Here is a 22,960-nt window from a genome sequence, read left to right on the forward strand (position 1 = left end):
TGATTCGTTATGGTCCAGCCCTCGTAACACGAACTCTGGACTCTGAGTATAATTAAGGCCGTCCAATCGGTGTGTGCCACACAGTGGTTCTACGGCATGGACCCTTAATTGAATCGATGTGACCTGCGTCTATGTCATGGACCGACCTCTAATCTTCTAAGTTACTTTAAAGTCATAGTGGATGATGACCGCAAGGAAATGATGCTACAATGGCATATGGCCCTAATCTAAGTCACTGAGGTTGATGACCCCCTGACCATCCAAGTTTCTAGGCTGAAGGCTAAACACAATTAAGTTACATCGGTTGATGACCAAAGTTTCCACTTTACTATCCCCAGCACATTCACTGCTCAATCAATCAAAGTTCAATAATTACAACAATAGCAATGCTCACAAACTTTGTGGCAGTAAAATCCATTTCCTTCGGATATGTCCCTTTAATCTTTACTTTATTTTTAATATTCCCCAGACAACAAACTAAAATTTCCAGAATGCATCTCCAAGTTATTCGCTTGATTAAAGTTATTTCAAAATGCGGTTTCACTGAATTTAATAATTTAATAAATTTAAATGATTTATCGAAATGTTAAAGAACAGTAAATTTTATCTCCGCGGACTCTGGTTTCTTCACAACTTTCTACGCAGCTGCGATGTGAATTCAATATTGCGATGTTTATCTGGCTGGAAAAGAATTTGTTACATCATTCATGTCCAGCTATATATATCTCGTATCGTGATATCACACTTTAAAATCTAATCTAATCCTAACCGTTTAACACTTGGATATCCTAATAATCTACGTCCAAACCAAACAACTCGCCATATAATTACGATGTCATATCTCGTCATTACCATTATGAATTTTGCACACCCCTCACAGACAAATCGATCATCACGACCATCGCTCTATATTTTGGACAACCTTGAAATTGGGTTACTCTGTTCCTTATACTCAAAGTTCATGGTTTCGAATGTTCATTACGTCCCCAATTACAGTATTTCACAATACTTAGATCATTACCGGCTATGAATTTTCAACTAAATCCAGCATTTTAACATATCCCCTGGCCGAGAATACAGTACAATCTCAACTCCACTCCTATTCCCGTTATTATCCCCGCTGTCCACTTAGGTCTCTCACCCCATGCTCGCTTGGCAGTTACATAAACCACCCGGTTCGTTCTACCTGACTGACTTCTCAAAATGCTCCCTTTAAAATCTGCCGACATGATTAAACAAATACGATATTCTAACCAACAAAATGCACAGATATGCTTCCAGATGCCCACACTAATTATACGCGTCGCCAATTATACCGCTATGGATTTCTATGAATTTCTTTCCATTCTCAACATTATAAAATATTCCTCGGGTTATCATATCCCGGCTTCAATGACAGGACTCTAACCTGATTCGCACATCTCATCTCAACTCATATAAAACATTCCTCGGGCTTCCGTATCCCGGCTTCAATGACAGGTCCAACCTGATTCACAAAACTAACCTCTGTTTCCCAGCTCCACAATTATCATCGACCAAGAACTGGAATAAAATCCCCACTAGAAATCCCAACATCTAATATCGCACAATGCATTACTCATGAATAACTTCGCATAAATGATATCGTATTTAATAACTTGATTTTTACGAGAAATGACTGAAACATTCTACTAGATCTTTTATTGTCAGTCAGACACAGTTTAAAATGGGCATTAAATAAAAACGTTTCTCTCCGTGACCAAATTCATCTCCCAGGTTCTCACCCGACAGCGCGCTTCCTCTCGATTGAAAATGAGTAACCATGGATTATTATTATTAACGTCAAATTGCAGTCAGAAGAATTTTACGTCGAATGAACATCTTACTTTGACATCACAAAATATAGGCAGTACACTCACACGGATGATGATCTACATTGGACGTGATATCACTTCGGAACCCTATTCAATAACTTTTTACAACATTATACGGCCCTCGCAAGACTTCAAAATTTTATCCAAGTGGAAAATAAAACAAATGACTCTTTTAGTCGTACTCTCACACTTACAAAACTTAGTAGGGCGACCACTGCGTCGTATATCCCCATTCAAATACACTTTTAGAAATCACGATACGAGATATAAGAGGTAGTAAGATGGAAAGTCACATTACCTTATGTAGTCACACCATTGTTCGTCATAGGGCTCACCTGCGACCCTGGCATTTTATTTAGCCATTTTTACATTCATGGCTGTACATATCATTGTGTTTCTTCAGGTTTCCTGGAATAAAGCATAAAAAAAAAGAAAATACCCTTCACTTGTTTGCGGAGCGCACACGATGGATTATAATTATTCCCGCACACGAATTACTTAATCACATTAGAATATTTCAGTACTTTGACCGTCCTATCTGGTACAGTTATTTCACTCAAGAAAACTATCTCCTCATGGAGTCAAGACTTAGCCGCAATGGCTAAAATCTGCAGCCGAACTCAGTCTACTTTCGTTGATTTGATTTCGCAGAGCAGCTCAACAATTTCGTCCGCTTTGTATCACAAATGCCGGAGAAGGAAGCTTCGTCATGGCGTCCCTTCATATTTATAGCAGTTACCCCCTCTCTTCGGATCTCTCCCTTTGCCGCCAAGAAAATTTCTCTAAATTTTCTGACTTACCTAAACTGTAATTTCAAGAGTTTTGAAAGTGACTACATGCTTGCTACATTTCTGATGGTAGTGTTCATGGACATTTAAAAATTTTACGGGTTCGATTTGTGAGATGATTGACCTCCTTTGATAGGCACTATATTTTTTTGACTTGGCGTGGTCACGCCGTGTACACGCGCTTTGAAATAGTTCATAAAAATTACTTGAGATTCTTCCGCCGTCGACACGTGTGGTTGACGTCACGTACCCCAGAGCGTGGGACCGAAGGTAATCACCCCCTCGTCACGTGTCAAATCCATGCTATCAAGAATCCAACTTTTAATTATTTTGTTACATTATGCATAATGTTCTTAGGGCACAAAGGTCATGGGTTCATATTTCCCCCAAGACACGAATTCCTTTCGCGCAGTGACAAGGAATTTCCTTTAAATACTCCAGATGGCGAAATTTCTAATTTTGACGTCTGATGAAACATGACCTTTGAACATAAATTCCTTTCTTCTTTCTTATGCAGTTGTTCATCTTCTGGTGTACGGATACTGGTTGATGCCCTCAGCTTCCTGGTAGTTCTCCACTGAATTTTCGACTGAGCTATTTATCCCTTCCTCGCCGTCAAAGTCCTCCTCGCTGTCAAAGTCTTCTTCCTCAGAACCTTCCTCAAATTCTCCCTGTTCTATCGAGATTTTCTCTGTAAGATTCCAATACTCCTCAAATGCTCTCAATATCACAGAGTCTGGGACTTGCCTGCATTCCCTACATCGTTTCAGTGGGTCATCCTGCTTTTCTTCGAGCGGTTCCACATCTTGATCCACCACTGATTCAATGAGGTTAACTTCCTGGTCCGCCATATCTTCAGGTTTGCGATAAACCTTCAAGTTGGCTGCATTGAAAATAGCCTCAGAGCGTCCATCTAACGACTGGATTTTATAGGAATTATTTCGGAAACTCTGGATGACTTTAAATGGACCCATATACAACGGTGCAAACTTCGCGTAATACTTGTCCTCAGGTTTTGAAAGAGCGGGTTTACGAACAAGCACATATTCGCCTTCTTTCAAGGGCCGATGAAATCTTTTATTTTTGACGCGTCTCAAACGTCGGTCAGCTTGCTGACGAAGGTGCCTAGCTGTCTCTTCAATGCGCATCGCTTGAGTCGGCCGTGGGTCGCTCGGACACTTCACCACTGCGTGCCATGGTCTCAAAGGATAAATATCGGAATGAACCACATTTGGGACGCATCCTATAGATTCGTAGATTGTGTTATTCACGCAATCTTCTATGATAGGTAACACATCCATCCATCTCCAATGCTCTTGAGCACAGAAGATCCGACAGAACTTCGCGATGACCTGCATAATTCGCTCTGACGGGTTTCCCTCAGGATGGCGAACTGAACTAAGAATATGTCGAATTTCAAGCCTTTGCAACTCCTGTTTAAATTGAGCTGAGGTAAATTGTGTGCCGTGGTCCGTTAATAAAAACATGGGCTTCCCCATAGCTGGAATTATGGTCCTATTTATAGCTCTTAATACCAATTTAGTGTTTGCTTTCTGTAACGGACATAACGATGTGAACTTAGAGAATACGTCCACGGTTACCAAGACGTATCTATTCCCCCTACGTGACTTGGGAAGGACTCCGTAAATATCCATCGCGAACAATTCACGAGGTTTAGCTGGTAAGAGAGGTATCGGTGCCTGTCGAATGAGGTACGGGTTCGCCTTAACCCTCTGGCATGTGTCACATGTAATTACAAGGCTTCTAACGTCTTCTCGTAGATGAACCCAGGTGAACGTTTCCTGAAGGGTGGCGGTGACCTTGTCAATCCCACCATGACCGGTTATCCTATGGGCATGCCATATAAGACCCTTCCTAAGTGGTGGTGGTACCACAATTCGAGATTTAGTGTGATCCTTGTCTATGAATTTCAACAAGGTGTTGCCGACAAACAAATAGCCCTCAGATAGCTTCTCAACTTCTCCACGTCCTGGGTCGTCATGTGGAAGTTCTCCCTTCAACAACGAAATTAACCTGCCACAGAACTGGTCCTGTCGTTGACATTCTGGTAATCGTGTCAGCTCATTTAGAAAGGTTCTATCTTCGTCAGTTAACTCCACGAAGTTCACCTCATGTTCGTTATCGTTTGGGTTTCGACTTAGGGCATCCGCCAGGACATTTGACATTCCTGAACAGTGCTCGATGGTCAGATCAATATTAGTGAAGCGGCGCTTGCCCCTGAACCTCCTAATAACTTCCTTGATGGGAGGAGCTCTGTCATTTTCAGGGATTAGTCTGTCATTTACGACCCTTGCATCCAAGCATACCCTCAGGGACCCGTCGGGCTTCTGAACGGTAACTAAGGAATTAACGAATGGTGTATTTGCCTTGGAAATCAACCCACTTTCTTCCATCTCTTTAATAATTTTTCCAGCCTCCTGGCGATGTTTCTCCGGAATGGGATACGGCCTACGTTTGAACGGCTCCCAACTGTTTACAGCCAACACATATTTGAAATTTGGAATGCATCCTGGCTTTGAATCGAATACATCCTGATATTTGAGAAGTAGTTCCCTCAACTTCATCTTCTCTTCCGCCGTCCCTGGGCATTCTGATACTTTCTGATTTATCAAATCTTCTACAGCCTTTCCCAATTCAGTCTCGAGGACATCCCACTCTTCCTGGTTGACCTCTTCTGTTCCCTGTTCTATCTCCTCTTCTGCCTCCTTAGAAACGGTAGTGAAATGGACTTCTTCCTCACACATTCTTCTCCCAGTCTGACCCAATGATTCTTCGTTTAGAGCTACTAATTCCGGTCCGTCATCCTTCCTAAATTTCACCTCTCTCCTTCCTAAATCGATGACGGCATTACTTTCACAAATGAAGTCTGCCCCCAGAATAACATTATAGTGCAGCTTTGAAATTATGACAAAAGGATGCGAAAATGTCATGTCTCCTATCTGCAAATCCAAAAATGTCTGCGTTTTACAAATGGCAGTTTTGTCGGGAATGACTCCTCTAATTTTGATATTTGCTACAGGAATTTCTGGCAATTTCTTCCGAGTAGACAATTCGTTAAAGAAATTTTGTGAAATTAAGCTGATGCTGGCGCCTGTATCCAATAAACAGCTCACCTTAAAGTTGCATATCCTGACATTAATGATTGGTAGCTCTCTTATTTTCCTAACCTCCTGTCTGAGGTGGTCTTCCACTAATTCATCTGGTTGTATAATCCAGGAGTCAATCTGGGCTACTATCCAGCCGTCGCGAGAAACATATTCAGGCTGTGTGTGGGAATCCTGTCTCGTAACCACTACTGGAAATTTGGAGTTTTTTTTCCGCTCATTTGACGAGTTCAGACTTTCGTCGAAATGAGGCGCGTCAGGGTTTAATTCCCTATCCTGGTGGTAGGTTTTTCGGATAGCTCCAGTATGGGACATGTCTTGAGCTCCTACACAGTCAGTGTTGACTTCCCTTCGTTGGATGCTGTCCTTCCATTTGTCCTGTCCGGTACCTGACCTCAGCTCTCTCAAATACTGGTCCCCTTCTCTCCTTCTCTCTTCAGGCCCGTGCCAACGGTCAGAACGTCTGGAATTTTCGTAACCGTCCCCTCTTCTGTTGCCTTCATTCCCGCGTGGGTTCCTTCGTCTTAGGTCTGAGTTCCCCTGGTATCGACCCTGGTTTCTTCTCCATTGTTCTCGGCGTCTGTCCCACTCTTCGTGATGGTATCTGGGCTGTTCCCAGTTCTTCCTACCTTGGTATGGCCTGGTGTCGAACCGCCGCCCCTCATTCTCATATCTCGGTGCTCGTGAAACTTCCCTATCTGGCGCGCTCTCCTGGCTGTGACTTACGACATTCACCTGGGGCTCTGAATGCCTGACTATTCGCGGGGCTGATTGATGCGAATGGGTCTGGTCCAGCTGTCGCAATATCAATTCTGCCTGCATCGGGGTTTCGACCTTCGCAGCAATTAATATTCTCTGGATATCCGGTGGGAACTGTTTCTGGATAGCCTGAACCAGTTCTTGCTGACTTGGGGCTGATTCCAGTTCCTTGAACTTAACTAATTGTTCGGTAAAGTAAAGCGAAAATTTCGGCGGTCCTGCTGTGTTATACCGGCGACTATATAACTCTAGCCTTAGGTTCTGCTGAATCTCAGAATTCCAAAATTTGCCCAAAAATGCGGTCTGAAATTCCTCGAACGTGTCAAAGCTATATCGGAAACCTTTGAACCACAGCGACGCAACTCCGTCTAGGTACCGTTCCACAGTCCTTAGTTGCCTCTCTTCAGGTATCCTATTATCGCGAATATACTCCCTAAGTTCTCTAAGAAAACCCTTTGGCGTCTGGGTACCACTGCCATCGAATTTCTTAGGCTGATCTTCCTTAAGACGAATCATGTTTATAACATTAGTGACGTTTTGCCCCTGAGAATGGGTAGAATTGTCTAAGTGTCCGTTCCCTGCAGGATGTAAGGGACTACTAACGTTGCTAGGGCAACTGAACGACATGTCTGAGGTGCGGCGAGATTTACTAACCACTTCCTCTATCTTGGCCTGGACTCCTACGATATTGTTCACTAACCCATCCAGTTCTAATTTCTGGGCACTAACTTCCCCCTTTAGAGCCTCATGAACAGAAGTCAACTCGTCGCTCAGTGTTATGACCTTATCTTGGGTAGCTTTAAGTTGTTTCGATAGGTCTACCCTTGTATCGCCTAGATCCTTTCCTAGTTCCTCAATATCTGCTTGGACCTCCTCAATACTCCTAGCCGTTTCTTCCTGAGTTGTACCTAATTTTCTCATATCCTCTTTATTTATCTGGATTAATTTAGAGTCAATGGCCTCAATACGCTGGCCTACAGTTGCCTTGACGTCTTCGGCTACCTGGTCTACTTTGTCATTTACGACGGCTATCTCTTTACGCAACATTTCCTTATGTTCATTCATTGCTGTAAAGACCTTTGACTTATCGTCTTCACGCATGATGTTGAACTTCTCTACCTCTGTCTTCAGATCGGCCTTAAGCTCAGCTTGATCTGACATCAACTGCTGATGTAGTTCCCTACTTTCGTTGACGTGCCTATCGAGGTCTCCTCTAATTATGTCCTGATTTTCACTGAGAACACGATGTAGCTCGCGAGTTTCTATGAACTGCTGATTTATTTCATGTTTAAAGTCAACCTGTGCTTTAGTGTTCTGCTCCACCTTCACATTTAAGTCACCAATGTCCTTCCTAATATCAACGCTAGCTTCCTTACAACTATCCTGAGTGTCCTGCACTTTAATGTCAACATTTTGAACAACTTCCTTCATACCTTTTAATTCTACATCTGCACTATCTAATTTATTGTCCACTGTCTCCAGCTTATTATCCAACCTTACACCCATAGATTTAATACTCTCACTTAAGTCCTTGATCATTTGGACCAACTGCCCTTGGGTCAATTCTCCCTCCTGCATAAACATACTGTATTTAACAGAAAACGATAGGTCATCGGTGAGCCCGAGACTTCAACGGCGTATAACAGGACTACAACGATAAACATCACAACATCCTCCTATCCAACACATCACACTGTAAATGCAACATTCTCTAAAATTTTTATTTAATAAAACGTGAAATGCAATGTTCACTCGATCAAAGTGATCAGCCAAAACACTCAAACCAGTATTCAAAATTTGGGAAATTACACTAACACACTTAAATTATACCTTTCATTCAGTAGATAAACTATTCTCATAGTGGTATCTCCTAGCCTTACTCATCGGGCGTTTATCTATTTCTTCGAGTTCACTATCAACTCTGGCGCACGATTTTATCATCCATAATGTGGCATAGCCTCAACATTATTTCTCTTTTCCCATAGTACACGATTTTTTCAAAATATCCTTATCGTTATCGTGACTTAGGTTCCCTCATCGTTATCGTGACTTATGCCCCACGTTGGGCGCCATTTTACTGAACCCTTTAGGTCCATATTGAGGGATACCTACCTTCCTTACCTATCAGCAAAGTTCATGAGATCTGTCTCTTGGGTCGTTTCGGGTTCTTCGTCACTTGCTGAGGTAAAGGTAGGGTTCATTAATTCTAATCTATCTACTGGAATGAAAGGTCTATTTAAACGATTCCTATTTATTCAGGGAAATGAAGTAATTTACTATGTCAACGATGTCATAGTCAATTGTGTCCACTGGACACCACAATCATTTTTACATAAATGTCAGAACACTGGTGTGAGACTTTAACGTAATTGCCTGATGGGCATTCTTACTAGAAACCATTGTCTCAATTATTAATCATTTAAGAAAGGAAAGTCTGGAAATCCTTAAATTCGGCTTCCATGTGAGACCACATGTACCATCATAGTGATTCGTTATGGTCCAGCCCTCGTAACACGAACTCTGGACTCTGAGTATAATTAAGGCCGTCCAATCGGTGTGTGCCACACAGTGGTTCTACGGCATGGACCCTTAATTGAATCGATGTGACCTGCGTCTATGTCATGGACCGACCTCTAATCTTCTAAGTTACTTTAAAGTCATAGTGGATGATGACCGCAAGGAAATGATGCTACAATGGCATATGGCCCTAATCTAAGTCACTGAGGTTGATGACCCCCTGACCATCCAAGTTTCTAGGCTGAAGGCTAAACACAATTAAGTTACATCGGTTGATGACCAAAGTTTCCACTTTACTATCCCCAGCACATTCACTGCTCAATCAATCAAAGTTCAATAATTACAACAATAGCAATGCTCACAAACTTTGTGGCAGTAAAATCCATTTCCTTCGGATATGTCCCTTTAATCTTTACTTTATTTTTAATATTCCCCAGACAACAAACTAAAATTTCCAGAATGCATCTCCAAGTTATTCGCTTGATTAAAGTTATTTCAAAATGCGGTTTCACTGAATTTAATAATTTAATAAATTTAAATGATTTATCGAAATGTTAAAGAACAGTAAATTTTATCTCCGCGGACTCTGGTTTCTTCACAACTTTCTACGCAGCTGCGATGTGAATTCAATATTGCGATGTTTATCTGGCTGGAAAAGAATTTGTTACATCATTCATGTCCAGCTATATATATCTCGTATCGTGATATCACACTTTAAAATCTAATCTAATCCTAACCGTTTAACACTTGGATATCCTAATAATCTACGTCCAAACCAAACAACTCGCCATATAATTACGATGTCATATCTCGTCATTACCATTATGAATTTTGCACACCCCTCACAGACAAATCGATCATCACGACCATCGCTCTATATTTTGGACAACCTTGAAATTGGGTTACTCTGTTCCTTATACTCAAAGTTCATGGTTTCGAATGTTCATTACGTCCCCAATTACAGTATTTCACAATACTTAGATCATTACCGGCTATGAATTTTCAACTAAATCCAGCATTTTAACATATCCCCTGGCCGAGAATACAGTACAATCTCAACTCCACTCCTATTCCCGTTATTATCCCCGCTGTCCACTTAGGTCTCTCACCCCATGCTCGCTTGGCAGTTACATAAACCACCCGGTTCGTTCTACCTGACTGACTTCTCAAAATGCTCCCTTTAAAATCTGCCGACATGATTAAACAAATACGATATTCTAACCAACAAAATGCACAGATATGCTTCCAGATGCCCACACTAATTATACGCGTCGCCAATTATACCGCTATGGATTTCTATGAATTTCTTTCCATTCTCAACATTATAAAATATTCCTCGGGTTATCATATCCCGGCTTCAATGACAGGACTCTAACCTGATTCGCACATCTCATCTCAACTCATATAAAACATTCCTCGGGCTTCCGTATCCCGGCTTCAATGACAGGTCCAACCTGATTCACAAAACTAACCTCTGTTTCCCAGCTCCACAATTATCATCGACCAAGAACTGGAATAAAATCCCCACTAGAAATCCCAACATCTAATATCGCACAATGCATTACTCATGAATAACTTCGCATAAATGATATCGTATTTAATAACTTGATTTTTACGAGAAATGACTGAAACATTCTACTAGATCTTTTATTGTCAGTCAGACACAGTTTAAAATGGGCATAAATAAAAACGTTTCTCTCCGTGACCAAATTCATCTCCCAGGTTCTCACCCGACAGCGCGCTTCCTCTCGATTGAAAATGAGTAACCATGGATTATTATTATTAACGTCAAATTGCAGTCAGAAGAATTTTACGTCGAATGAACATCTTACTTTGACATCACAAAATATAGGCAGTACACTCACACGGATGATGATCTACATTGGACGTGATATCACTTCGGAACCCTATTCAATAACTTTTTACAACATTATACGGCCCTCGCAAGACTTCAAAATTTTATCCAAGTGGAAAATAAAACAAATGACTCTTTTAGTCGTACTCTCACACTTACAAAACTTAGTAGGGCGACCACTGCGTCGTATATCCCCATTCAAATACACTTTTAGAAATCACGATACGAGATATAAGAGGTAGTAAGATGGAAAGTCACATTACCTTATGTAGTCACACCATTGTTCGTCATAGGGCTCACCTGCGACCCTGGCATTTTATTTAGCCATTTTTACATTCATGGCTGTACATATCATTGTGTTTCTTCAGGTTTCCTGGAATAAAGCATAAAAAAAAAGAAAATACCCTTCACTTGTTTGCGGAGCGCACACGATGGATTATAATTATTCCCGCACACGAATTACTTAATCACATTAGAATATTTCAGTACTTTGACCGTCCTATCTGGTACAGTTATTTCACTCAAGAAAACTATCTCCTCATGGAGTCAAGACTTAGCCGCAATGGCTAAAATCTGCAGCCGAACTCAGTCTACTTTCGTTGATTTGATTTCGCAGAGCAGCTCAACAATTTCGTCCGCTTTGTATCACAAATGCCGGAGAAGGAAGCTTCGTCATGGCGTCCCTTCATATTTATAGCAGTTACCCCCTCTCTTCGGATCTCTCCCTTTGCCGCCAAGAAAATTTCTCTAAATTTTCTGACTTACCTAAACTGTAATTTCAAGAGTTTTGAAAGTGACTACATGCTTGCTACATTTCTGATGGTAGTGTTCATGGACATTTAAAAATTTTACGGGTTCGATTTGTGAGATGATTGACCTCCTTTGATAGGCACTATATTTTTTTGACTTGGCGTGGTCACGCCGTGTACACGCGCTTTGAAATAGTTCATAAAAATTACTTGAGATTCTTCCGCCGTCGACACGTGTGGTTGACGTCACGTACCCCAGAGCGTGGGACCGAAGGTAATCACCCCCTCGTCACGTGTCAAATCCATGCTATCAAGAATCCAACTTTTAATTATTTTGTTACATTATGCATAATGTTCTTAGGGCACAAAGGTCATGGGTTCAATATATATATATATCAATGATATGAGTAAAGAAGTGGAATCACAGATAAGGCTTTTTGCGAACAATGTTATTCTGCACAGTGTAATAAATAAGTTACAAGATTGTGAGCAACTGCAAAATGACCTCGATAATGTTGTGACAGTACGCAATGGTATGATGATAACCGGGGTTAAAAGTTAGATTGTGAGTATCACAAATAGAAAAAGTCCTCTCAGATTTAATTACTGCGCTGATGTGGTGAAAGTTCCTTATGGAAATCATTGTAAGTACGTAGGTGTTCATATAAGGAAAGATCTTCATTGGGGTAGTTACAGAAATGGAATTTTATTGTAAATATAGGGTACAGATCTCTGCACATCGTTACGAGGTTGTTTAAGAGTTGTAGTAGGGATGTAAATGAGAGGGCATATAAGTCTCTGGTAAGACCCTAACTAGAATACGGTTCCAGTGTATGGGACCCTCACCAACATTACTTTATTCGACAACTGTAAAAATAACCAAAGAAAAGTAGCTTGATTCGTTTTGGATAATTTCAGACAAAAGAGTAGCGTTACAAAAATGTTGCAAAGTTTGGGCTGGGAAGAATTGGGAGAAAGAAGACGAGCTGCTCTATTAAGTGGAATGTTCCGAGCTGTCAGTGGAGAGTTGGCGTGGAATGACATTAGTAGACGAATAAGTTTGAGTGGTGTCTTTAGGAGTAGGAAAGATCACAAAATGAAGATAAAGTTAGAATTCAAGAAGGCAAATTGGGGCAAATATTCGTTTATAGGAAGGAGAGTTAGGGATTGGAATAACTAAAGGACATATTTAATAAATTTCCAATTTCTTTGAAATAATTTAAGAAAAGGCTAGGAAAACAACAGACAGGGTATCTGCCACCTGGGAGACTGCCCTAAATGCAGATCAGTACTGATTGATTGATTGATTGATTGATTGATTGATTTATTGATTGATTGATTGATTGATTGATTGATTGATTGATTGATTGATTGATTGATTGATTGATTGATTGATTGATTGATTGATTGATTGATTGATTGATTGATTGATTGATTGATTGATTGATTGATTGATTGATATAGAAGGCAGTGTTCTGGGTCGGCGGTTGCAGAGTGAGCTTCGGCTGGTCCGACAGCTCTGCAATCCGGCCGACCAACCGAGCAGAGGAGGGGTGGCCGCGACTCTGCCGTGACTCTACGCCTCTGCATTCGGAAGACGGAGAGTGGCCAGCCCCTACCGTCGGCTGTCCTGAGAATGGTTTTCCATGGTCTTTCATTCTCGTGAAGTAAGGCGAACGCTAGGGCAGTTCCTAGTATAGGCCACGACCGCCAAACCCCTCACCTTCTCCGTGCATCTCCTTCACCGTAAAGAATCTCCTGGGCTGAGAGATGGCGTCACCGTCTAGGCGGCCCGCCTCCCCCGTGGCCACGGTGTCAGTTTTCTGTCCACATAAAATTGTCAGCGCTAAACTGATGACGCTAATTAAAAATAGACTCGCAGACCAAAAATATATCCATGTTAAAATGAAGTTCCTAAGTAGACCGATGTGCCCTAAGTAGATGTGTTAATTTTCCTTCTACCGCTTTTGACATATCGTGAGGTTGCGGTTGCGAACTGTGTCGTACATGTGGATTTTGCTCTGTTTTACGGACGGATGCCCTTCCTGACGCCAACCGTATGTGGAGGGATGTTGTCACTATTGCGTGTTTCTGTGGTTTGTTGTAGGAATATGAAGAGGAGAGTGTTGGTACAAACACATTAACCAGTCCGCGAACCAGGAGTTTTTATCAGATGTGATAAAAATCCCCTATCCTGCCGGGAAACGAACCCGAGGCCTTTGAACAGAAGGCCTCAACGCTTCCCGTTCAACCATGGTATCGGACAGAAGTTGTGCTAATTAACATTATGATAATTATGCACAGGAAGAACGGGGACTAAGATGAGGGTTAAAATACACTGACTGACAGAGCAAATGCAACACCAAGAAGGAGTGGTCAGAACTTTATGCCAATTGCAGGGTAGACTGACGTCACTGAGGTATGCTCATGATGTGAAATGCGCCGTTGTGCTGCGCACGTAGCGAACGATAAATGGGACACGGCGTTGGCGAATGGCCCACTTCGTACCGTGATTTCTCAGCCGACAGTCATTGTAGAACGTGTTGTCGTGTGCCTCAGGACACGTGTATAGCTAAGAATGCCAGGTCGCCGTCAACGGAGGCATTTCCAGCAGACAGACGACTTTACGAGGGGTATGGTGATCGGGCTGAGAAGGGCAGGTTGGTCGCTTCGTCAAATCGCAGCCGATACCCATAGGGATGTGTCCACGGTGCAGCGCCTGTGGCGAAGATGGTTGGCGCAGGGACATGTGGCACGTGCGAGGGGTCCAGGCGCAGCCCGAGTGACGTCAGCACGCGAGGATCGGCGCATCCGCCGCCAAGCGGTGGCAGCCCCGCACGCCACGTCAACCGCCATTCTTCAGCATGTGCAAGACACCCTGGCTGTTCCAATATCGACCAGAACAATTTCCCGTCGATTGGTTGAAGGAGACCTGCACTCCTGGCGTCCGCTCAGAAGACTACCATTCACTCCACAGCATAGACGTGCACGCCTGGCATGGTGCCGGGCTAGAGCGACTTGGATGAGGAAATGGCGGAACGTCGTGTTCTCCGATGAGTCACGCTTCTGTTCTGTCAGTGATAGTCACCGCAGACGAGTGTGACGTCGGCGTGGAGAAAGGTCAAATCCGGCCGTAACTGTGGAGCGCCCTACCGCTAGACAACGCGGCATCATGGTTTGGGGCGCTATTGCGTATGATTCCACGTCACCTCTAGTGCGTATTCAAGGCACGTTAAATGGCCACCGCTACGTGCAGCATGTGCTGCGGCCGGTGGCACTCCCGTACATTCAGGGGCTGCCCAATGCTCTGTTTCAGCAGGATAATGCCCGCCCACACACTGCTCGCATCTCCCAACAGGCTCTACGAGGTGTACAGATGCTTCCGTGGCCAGCGTACTCTCCGGATCTCTCACCAATCGAACACGTGTGGGATCTCATTGGACGCCGTTTGCAAACTCTGCCCCAGCCTCGTACGGACGACCAACTGTGGCAAATGGTTGACAGAGAATGGAGAACCATCCCTCAGGACACCATCCGCACTCTTATTGACTCTGTACCTCGACGTGTTTCTGCGTGCATCTCCGCTCGCGGTGGTCCTACATCCTACTGAGTCGATGCCGTGCGCATTGTGTAACATGCATATCGGTTTGAAATAAACATCAGTTATTCGTCCGTGCCGTCTCTGTTTTTTCCCCAACGTTCAACCCTTTCGAACCACTCCTTCTTGGTGTTGCATTTGCTCTGTCAGTCAGTGTAGTCCCTTGGTGATATTTTGAAAAGCAAACCCAAACCATACCCTATGGCGCAACAGCTCCGAAGGGCTATGGCCTACCAAGCGACCGCTGCTCAGCCCGAAGACCTTCAGATTAGAGGTGTCATGTGGTCATCACGACGAATCCTCACGGCCGTTATTCTTGGCTTTCTACACCGGGGCCGCTATCTCACCGTCAGATAGCTCCTCAATTCTAATCACGTAGGCTAAGTGGACCTCGAACCAGCCCTCAGGTCGGGGTAAAAATTCCTGTCCTTGCAAGGAATCGAACCCGGGGCCTGCGGTTAAGAGTCAGGCACGCTACCCCTACTCCACGGGGCCGGCATTTGGAAAATAGTCAACTTTCTTTAAAAATATTTCAAGCTAAACTTACTAGGTATTTAAGTGTGAAGAATTATTTTTTTCTAAAATAAGAAATCACTGCTTCCAGTAACTTTTTAAGTGGTGCTGGCCCGAAACACTGTTATTATGTTATCATGACTGAGTAATCTGAATTGTTTTTATTTGATCATTCAGGTTGAATTCAACGTCGGATATCCAGACATTAAACTGACTAGGAGGGAATACGGTCCGTATGTATGTAAATAATTCCATCACGAGTTAGGGTGGCTCGGAAGATACGAGCTGTAAAATATGAAACGAGACACCGGCGTTCGGCTCTGTCATCAGCAGACGTCTGCCTATGACGAGAGGCATGTCAAAGAATCACCAGAGAAATATAATCCACTCACTGAAATGAAAACAGAGGGGAGATCTCAATAAAATGTCTGCGTGTTACCCGTTCACTAACTCTGCCCGTATGTCAAATATTTTAAATTTAAAAAGAGGAACGGAATGAACTCCTTTTTTTTAATTCAGAAAGAATGCGAAGTTCGGAAATGTTATTTTATGGTGCTATGCGCAAAGAAAATATAAATGATAATAAAATAAAAGAAGAATAACGCAAAGCAATACTATTATGATGAAAAGTAAAATTTTCGCGAAAAGAAATTATGATTGTTGTGCCATAAGGTGTCTGCGAAATCACGGTCAACAACCACGTATACTTCTCATGCCCTCATAGACCACATCACGGCTCCTTAATTCGTTAAGGTAGCAATAATGATAATAATCCTTTTACAACAAAAGTGGAAAACACAGCCTAGCTGTGGACAAGGACCTAGCAGAAGTGGATGTCAAGTGGGATGAGATACAGGACAGAACAACATTTAGGAAAAACGTCGTGGGAGTGAAGCCGGCCCCGTGGTGTAGGGGTAGCGTGCCTGCCTCTAGCCCGGAGGCCCCAGGTTCTATTCGCGGCCAGGTCAGGGATGTTTACCTGGACTTGAGGGCTGGTTCGAGGTCCACTCAGCCTACGTGATTAGAATTGAGGAGCTACCTGACGGTGAGATAGGGGCCCCGGTTTAGAAAGACAAGAAAAACGGCCGAGAGTATTCGTCGTGCTGACCACACGACACCTCATAATCTGTAGGCCTTCGAGCTGAGCAGCGGTCACTTGGTAGGCCAAGGCCCTTCAAGGGCTGTAGTACCATGGGGTTTGGTTTTGGTTTTTGGTTGTGGGAGTGAGGGATGGACCCGAAAAGCCACGAAACATCTCGGCAGAAGAAGAAGAAAGGAGAAGCCAAAGATTTCTTTGGAGGGAATACAAAGAAGAGGGCATTAGTCTGCGCGACTGGAGGGCAGGTAGAGTGAGTAAACGTGGCGCACAGCTGGCCGTATCGACGAATGAATGAATAAATAAATAATAATAACTAGCTGAAACACGTTAAGAAATGACGGTAAATGGGGTGAATATTTCCTTATGTACGACATTCCTTGTACTTAATCTTTTTTTTTTTTTTTTTTTTTTTTACAATTGGCTTTACGTGGCACCGACACAGGTAGGTCTTTCGGCGACGATGGGATAGGAAATAGCTAGGAGTTGGAAGGAAGCGACCGTGGCCTTAGTTAAGTAACAGCCCCAATATTTGGCTGATGTGGAAATGGAAAACCACGGAGAAACATCTTCATGTTTGCTGACACTGAAGTTTGAACCGACTATCTCCCAAATGCAAGCTGATAGCTACGTGATCTGAACCCGCGCCCGCCTGATCGGTGCATGCCTTGTCAATTTACCTTTTGGCACTTTAAAATATCGCTCTCTTGACATCGCCATGGATGGAAACTGCCTGGGTAGAATACATCTACGTATCCCCTCCATGTCACAAGAGATGGTTAAAAGGGCGACCAGGGGCTCTCAACACGGAACCTGTGTTCGTGACTACGGTTCCGCGAGCTGAGTGTGGCATTATTTACACTTACTTGTGTCAGGCTCCTCACGTTCATCTTTCCCATTCAACCTCTCTTGGTCAATTCTGGTTGCCTTCCGACACCGACCGTATTAGTGTCGCAAGTCCTAGCAAGTGATTGATTTTCACTCCCTCCTTTGTCTTTCCAATTCTTTTCGTTATACCTTCCTCCTTGTAAGTGACGGACCTCTTATTTTCCCTCTGATTAATGTTAATAGAGGATGGTCGCCAATTTGTTGTACCTCTTAAAACAATAATCATTACCACCACCATAATCACATAGCGTTTAAGGGATCCAACAAACCTGTGAGCAGAACCGTGTACGAATGAGCATATCCGCGAAGTTAGTGGGTGAAGTCAATAAAAGGTAGAATCTACCAGTAGTACGCGCAATGTATTTTCTAAAACAATGGGTGCTACGTCAGCATTTCCCCACACTTTTGGTGGGAAATTTGATTTTTTTCTGAATCGGCTTTTTTTGTGCAGGCAAGGTCATTGCACCTAGTCAATGACGCCATTGTGACTCAAACGTTACTTAGGTGAGCAGACCTAACCTCACCTAGGTAAGTTGATGACATCACGATGACATCTTAACCTAACCTGCAACCACGGACATTTCCCTCGATGCGACTTGGGGAGTTACTTTGTGGGGGGAGAGGAGACTTATCAGTGCACTCTTGCGGCGTCTTCGTGTGTTACTGTAAACAAATATCCTGCTAGAGACATAACGGTGCGCTCTTCTGCCGACTTTCTTGAGTTGCTGTAAACAAATGACTATCAGATTCCGCTAGAGACATTAACGCGCCTAAGAAGAAACGCTGCCTACCAGCTAGTTCGTAAAATGGATAACAGATCGCTCAATAGCAGTTAGTTCACTGTTCTCCGCTTGTTAGCGCATGCAAACAAGATGACTGACATGCGGATCACGAGTTCGATAAGGACACGGCAATATTTTTGGTCGAGGACCGGGAAGTGGTCCCCTGGAAAGGAGGGAGGGAGAGAGAGAGAGAGAGAGAGAGCAATCTCTCTTTCACCCTTCCCCTATTTTTGGTATGGGGCTGGGAATAGCCCCTAGGGAGGAAGGAGAGGACCTCCCCACCCTCCCAAAAAACAAAAACTCGGTCCCTAACCTAACCCAATGAGGTTAGGTTAGCGTCCGTGGTTGCAGGTTAGGTTACGACGTCATCCCGACGTCATACCCTAACCTTACCTACGTGAGGTTAGGGGTGCTCACGTAAGGTTTGACGTCATAATGACGTTATTGACTATTTTGTCAATGACCTAGCCTGCACCAAAAAATGCTGACTCAGCATAAATTCAAATTTCCCGTCAAAGACGTGGGAAAGTGCTGACATTAGCACCCATTGTTTTAGAAAATAGATAGCGCGTACTACTTCTACCCATTAGAATATAGTGCCTAGACTTAGCATCAACTAATTTTGAGGTGAATAAACAGAAGCTAAGTCTAGGTAGTTGTATCCACTTTACCCAGAAAAGAATTCAGATACGGCTTGGTTCCCGCTTGCGACCTGTCGACAAGAGTCCCCTTCTCTCTCCTCTCATCCTGTTATCTGTTACAGCGCAGCCAGTAGTTGATAGTTCACGTGACTGGGATAACACACAACATGCTAGTTCACAATTGCAGAATGTCGTTCGTGGAGGTGAAGATTGGGATAAAAATTATGGTTATTAACAAATATTTATTAAATTATAATCAGAACATATTGTTGTTCTTGAGGTCAGACTCATTGGCTGAATGGTCAGAGAGAGTCCCGGGTTCGATTCCAGGTCGGGTTGGGGATTTTAATCGCGTCTGATTAAGTCTTCTGGCTCGGGGACTGGGTGTATGTGCTTGTTCCAACACCGTCCTCTTCATATTCAGACAACGCACTACACCACCAACCACCACAGAACCACGCAATAGTGATTACATCCCTACACATAGGGTTGGCATCAGGAAGGGCATCCGACCATAAAACAGGGCCATTACACCCAACGCACCCGCGACCTCACAGATGTTAGAAAAGCGGTAGAAGAAAAAGAAGAATGGTAATTGTTGTTCTTGAAAAATCTGGAGTACCTAAGTTACTTCAAGAAAAAATAATGCATGGGATAGTATTGCGGATAAAAACGTTAGTGTTGCTCAGGTGAATTAACTATTCATAAATATGAAGAACCAGATAGTTTTTTTTTGCTAGTTGTTTTACGTCGCACCGACACAGATAGGTCTTATGGCGACGATGGGACAGGAAAGGGTTAGGAGTGGGAAGGAAGCGGCCGTGGCCTTAATTAAGGTACAGCCCGAGCATTTGCCTAGTATGAAAATGGGAAACCACGGAAAACCATTTTCAGGGCTGGTGACATTGGGGTTCGAGCCTGCTATCTCCCGAATACTGGATACTGGCCGCACTTAAGCGATGCAGCTATCGAGCTCGGTAAGAACCAGATAAACAAGAAAACGGACATAAAGTTAACTGGCAATATTGTCATCAGCGTTGACAGTAGCTTGCACATTAATACTGGCATACCTTTTCCGATTCATGTACTCGTCGCCGAGCGCAAATTGCTCCTTTATTTCTATTTGAGTGCAGTCTAATGCGCCTACGACGGTTGGCAGAAGAAAACGAGTTTGCTGGTGTAACTTAGCATTATTCACTTCCTGCATTGTGGAAGGAAAATTTATTCAATTGTTTGCTTTGTCAAGAACACGATGCATAACAAAATTAATAGATTTGCATACTGTTGTTCGATCAATTCCAAAGTCCTCTGCTACTCCGCCCTGGAAGCCTGGATCACCTATACAACGAAGAACTATCTCCATCCTTATTCTGGGAGATAGGGCTCCCCATCGCGTTTCTTCAGTTACTGCCAAAAATTCCGATGTCAAAAAGTCTGCATTTCCTTACATTTGCTCACCTCTCATGTTTTCTCTTGTCTAACCGGCATGAACATCGCTATCATGAGATCGGACAAGCAGCGAGGAAAAAGCTAACATGCCCCACCACAGTCTTATAAAAACCAAGATGCATCTAAACAAAATAAGTAGAATCTACGCTTTATTCACACCAAAATGAAGATATATCTAGACTACTCGGAAAAAGCAAGATGATGTGACCGTGAGGCCACAGCTGACTGACAGGTGTTGGTCTGGCTTGTGTTCGCTTGTCGGCGAGATGGGCTGTGCGCGACCTTGGGCGAGGACGAGAACGAGTTTTTTTTACGTGAAGAGGGCGGCCGGTCGGCTAACAGAATAAAAATAAAAAAATGAAGGTTGGCGAGAGAAAGAAGGAGGCCAGCGTGTGTCACCTGTAATTGCGAGGAACGATATGAATGAAATACTTATAATTTCTTTGGTGGCGATGTTCATAATTACAGAAGGCTCAAGGATTAAATTAAAATAAACTGGATAAATAATAGCACATTTAGAGGATATAAATTAAAAACTAAAATTTTGAAATAATTTACACGACCTTGTGGCTAAAATGGTGATCAAGTTGCAGATTCATATGGTAGAAGAATTTAGTACCTAAATTGACTTTACTTCCGTGCATGTGCACCAGACACGATATTTAAGTCATGTGATAAGAGTACTCACTCTCACACACACTGCCGTGTTCCTGGACTATCATCGTCAGTCGCTCAGAGCCCTTGACAGCAAGATTTTCAACGTGGAACGTCGTGAATACTGTCGTCAAGAATAGTGGCTTCACTCCTGTGCTCTACACCTCTGATAATTGTATTCAACTCAGAACAGTGCTGTGATCAGACGTCGAATGTGCAGATATTAATCCCTTAAGTACGTGTCATTTCCAAAATACAGTTACGTGTGTGTTTGGAGTTTATTCTAAAGCACTTTGTGTAAGTTTCAGCTTTCTCACGAGTGGACGCGGAAGACGTGGACGTGATCATTTCCAGAAGAGGACGGAACTTCGCATTATGGATTACCAGTGCTTCACCATGAAGTTCTAAACTTTCGACCACCGTCGGCGGCGTCGGGATGCAGATTCTTTCATCCTAGCATGGCTGATTGAGAACCCAGACTTCCAGACGTGAAGATTTCTCCTTAAGTTAAGTCGATTACGTCTCATTTATATCTGTTCTATGTAGTTTTGTTCTATTCTTTCTTTCTTCTTAGTAAGCTATTTTGACACATTTTATGGTTGTATATTTGCTCGAATATGTCGTAAAACTGACACATGCGATTACTTAATGACCATGTGGCCATGAATTTGACAGTGAGGGTTCTGATAGAGTTATCCATGTGTTATCGACACCATCTTTGCTTATTGAGTGAATTTCGTCACGAATATGAATTAATTTATGTCCGATGGATTTAATGGTAGGATATTTTGTCCATATTTTCAATATTTTCCTTGTAATGGAACTTCTACTTGTACCTCGTGTTTGAGATAACGTGTCATCGGGATATTGAGTCTGAATTCTATGTACGAATTTAATGGGAATATGTGCATTGGGGGCATGTGATAATTAGTTGGAGTAATTAATCATCGAGACACATTTAAGTGGATATTATGTATTTGTAGGACGATGGTAGGTCCTGATATTTCGTGGCTACACATATTTGAGATTAGGGTGCGACAAGTTAGAGTCGTCATTGTGGTACACTGTACGTGTAGAGTATATGGAATAATTGCGCATGACATGAATCTTCGTGAAACTGAGCTTTTCACATGTTAATGGATTATTCGAGATGAATGCAGTGTAGTCTAATATTAGTGTCTTCAGATGAAGAAAATGAAAGTCCATGTTAATCGATGTACTTCTTAATTCGTGGGAATATCCCAACTTTTCTCAAGTGATTCAATAATTTCAAGTTGAAGGTACAGGTGAATGTTCGAGAAGGCCTTAGGTCTGAAGAATAGGTCTTCGACGAAAATATCTAAATAATATTTGATTCGTGACTATGCCAGCTCATTCGTCGATACAATTTTTCGCTCTCACGAGGTAACTCAATCTTGCTGGAATTCAATAAATCTGTTAACAGGAGAGTAACACGGTTGATCGACACTCGTCGACATGTACATAGTGTAGATATTTTCTTCTTAGTAATCACAGTCTTCTTGATAATTTCCGTAGTTAGCTGTAGAAGTAGTAATTTATAGTAGTTAGAGAATTATTTTCTATGTGTTCTGTTCTGAAAATATGTGACACTTTGATATTATCGATTGATAGTGGACGGGATTCCCACATGGATGATATTCTCCCCATTTATTTACGTTCGCAAGCCCAGAAG

This window comes from Anabrus simplex, chromosome 7 (genome assembly GCF_040414725.1).
Source record: "Anabrus simplex isolate iqAnaSimp1 chromosome 7, ASM4041472v1, whole genome shotgun sequence".
Taxonomy (NCBI): domain Eukaryota; kingdom Metazoa; phylum Arthropoda; class Insecta; order Orthoptera; family Tettigoniidae; genus Anabrus; species Anabrus simplex.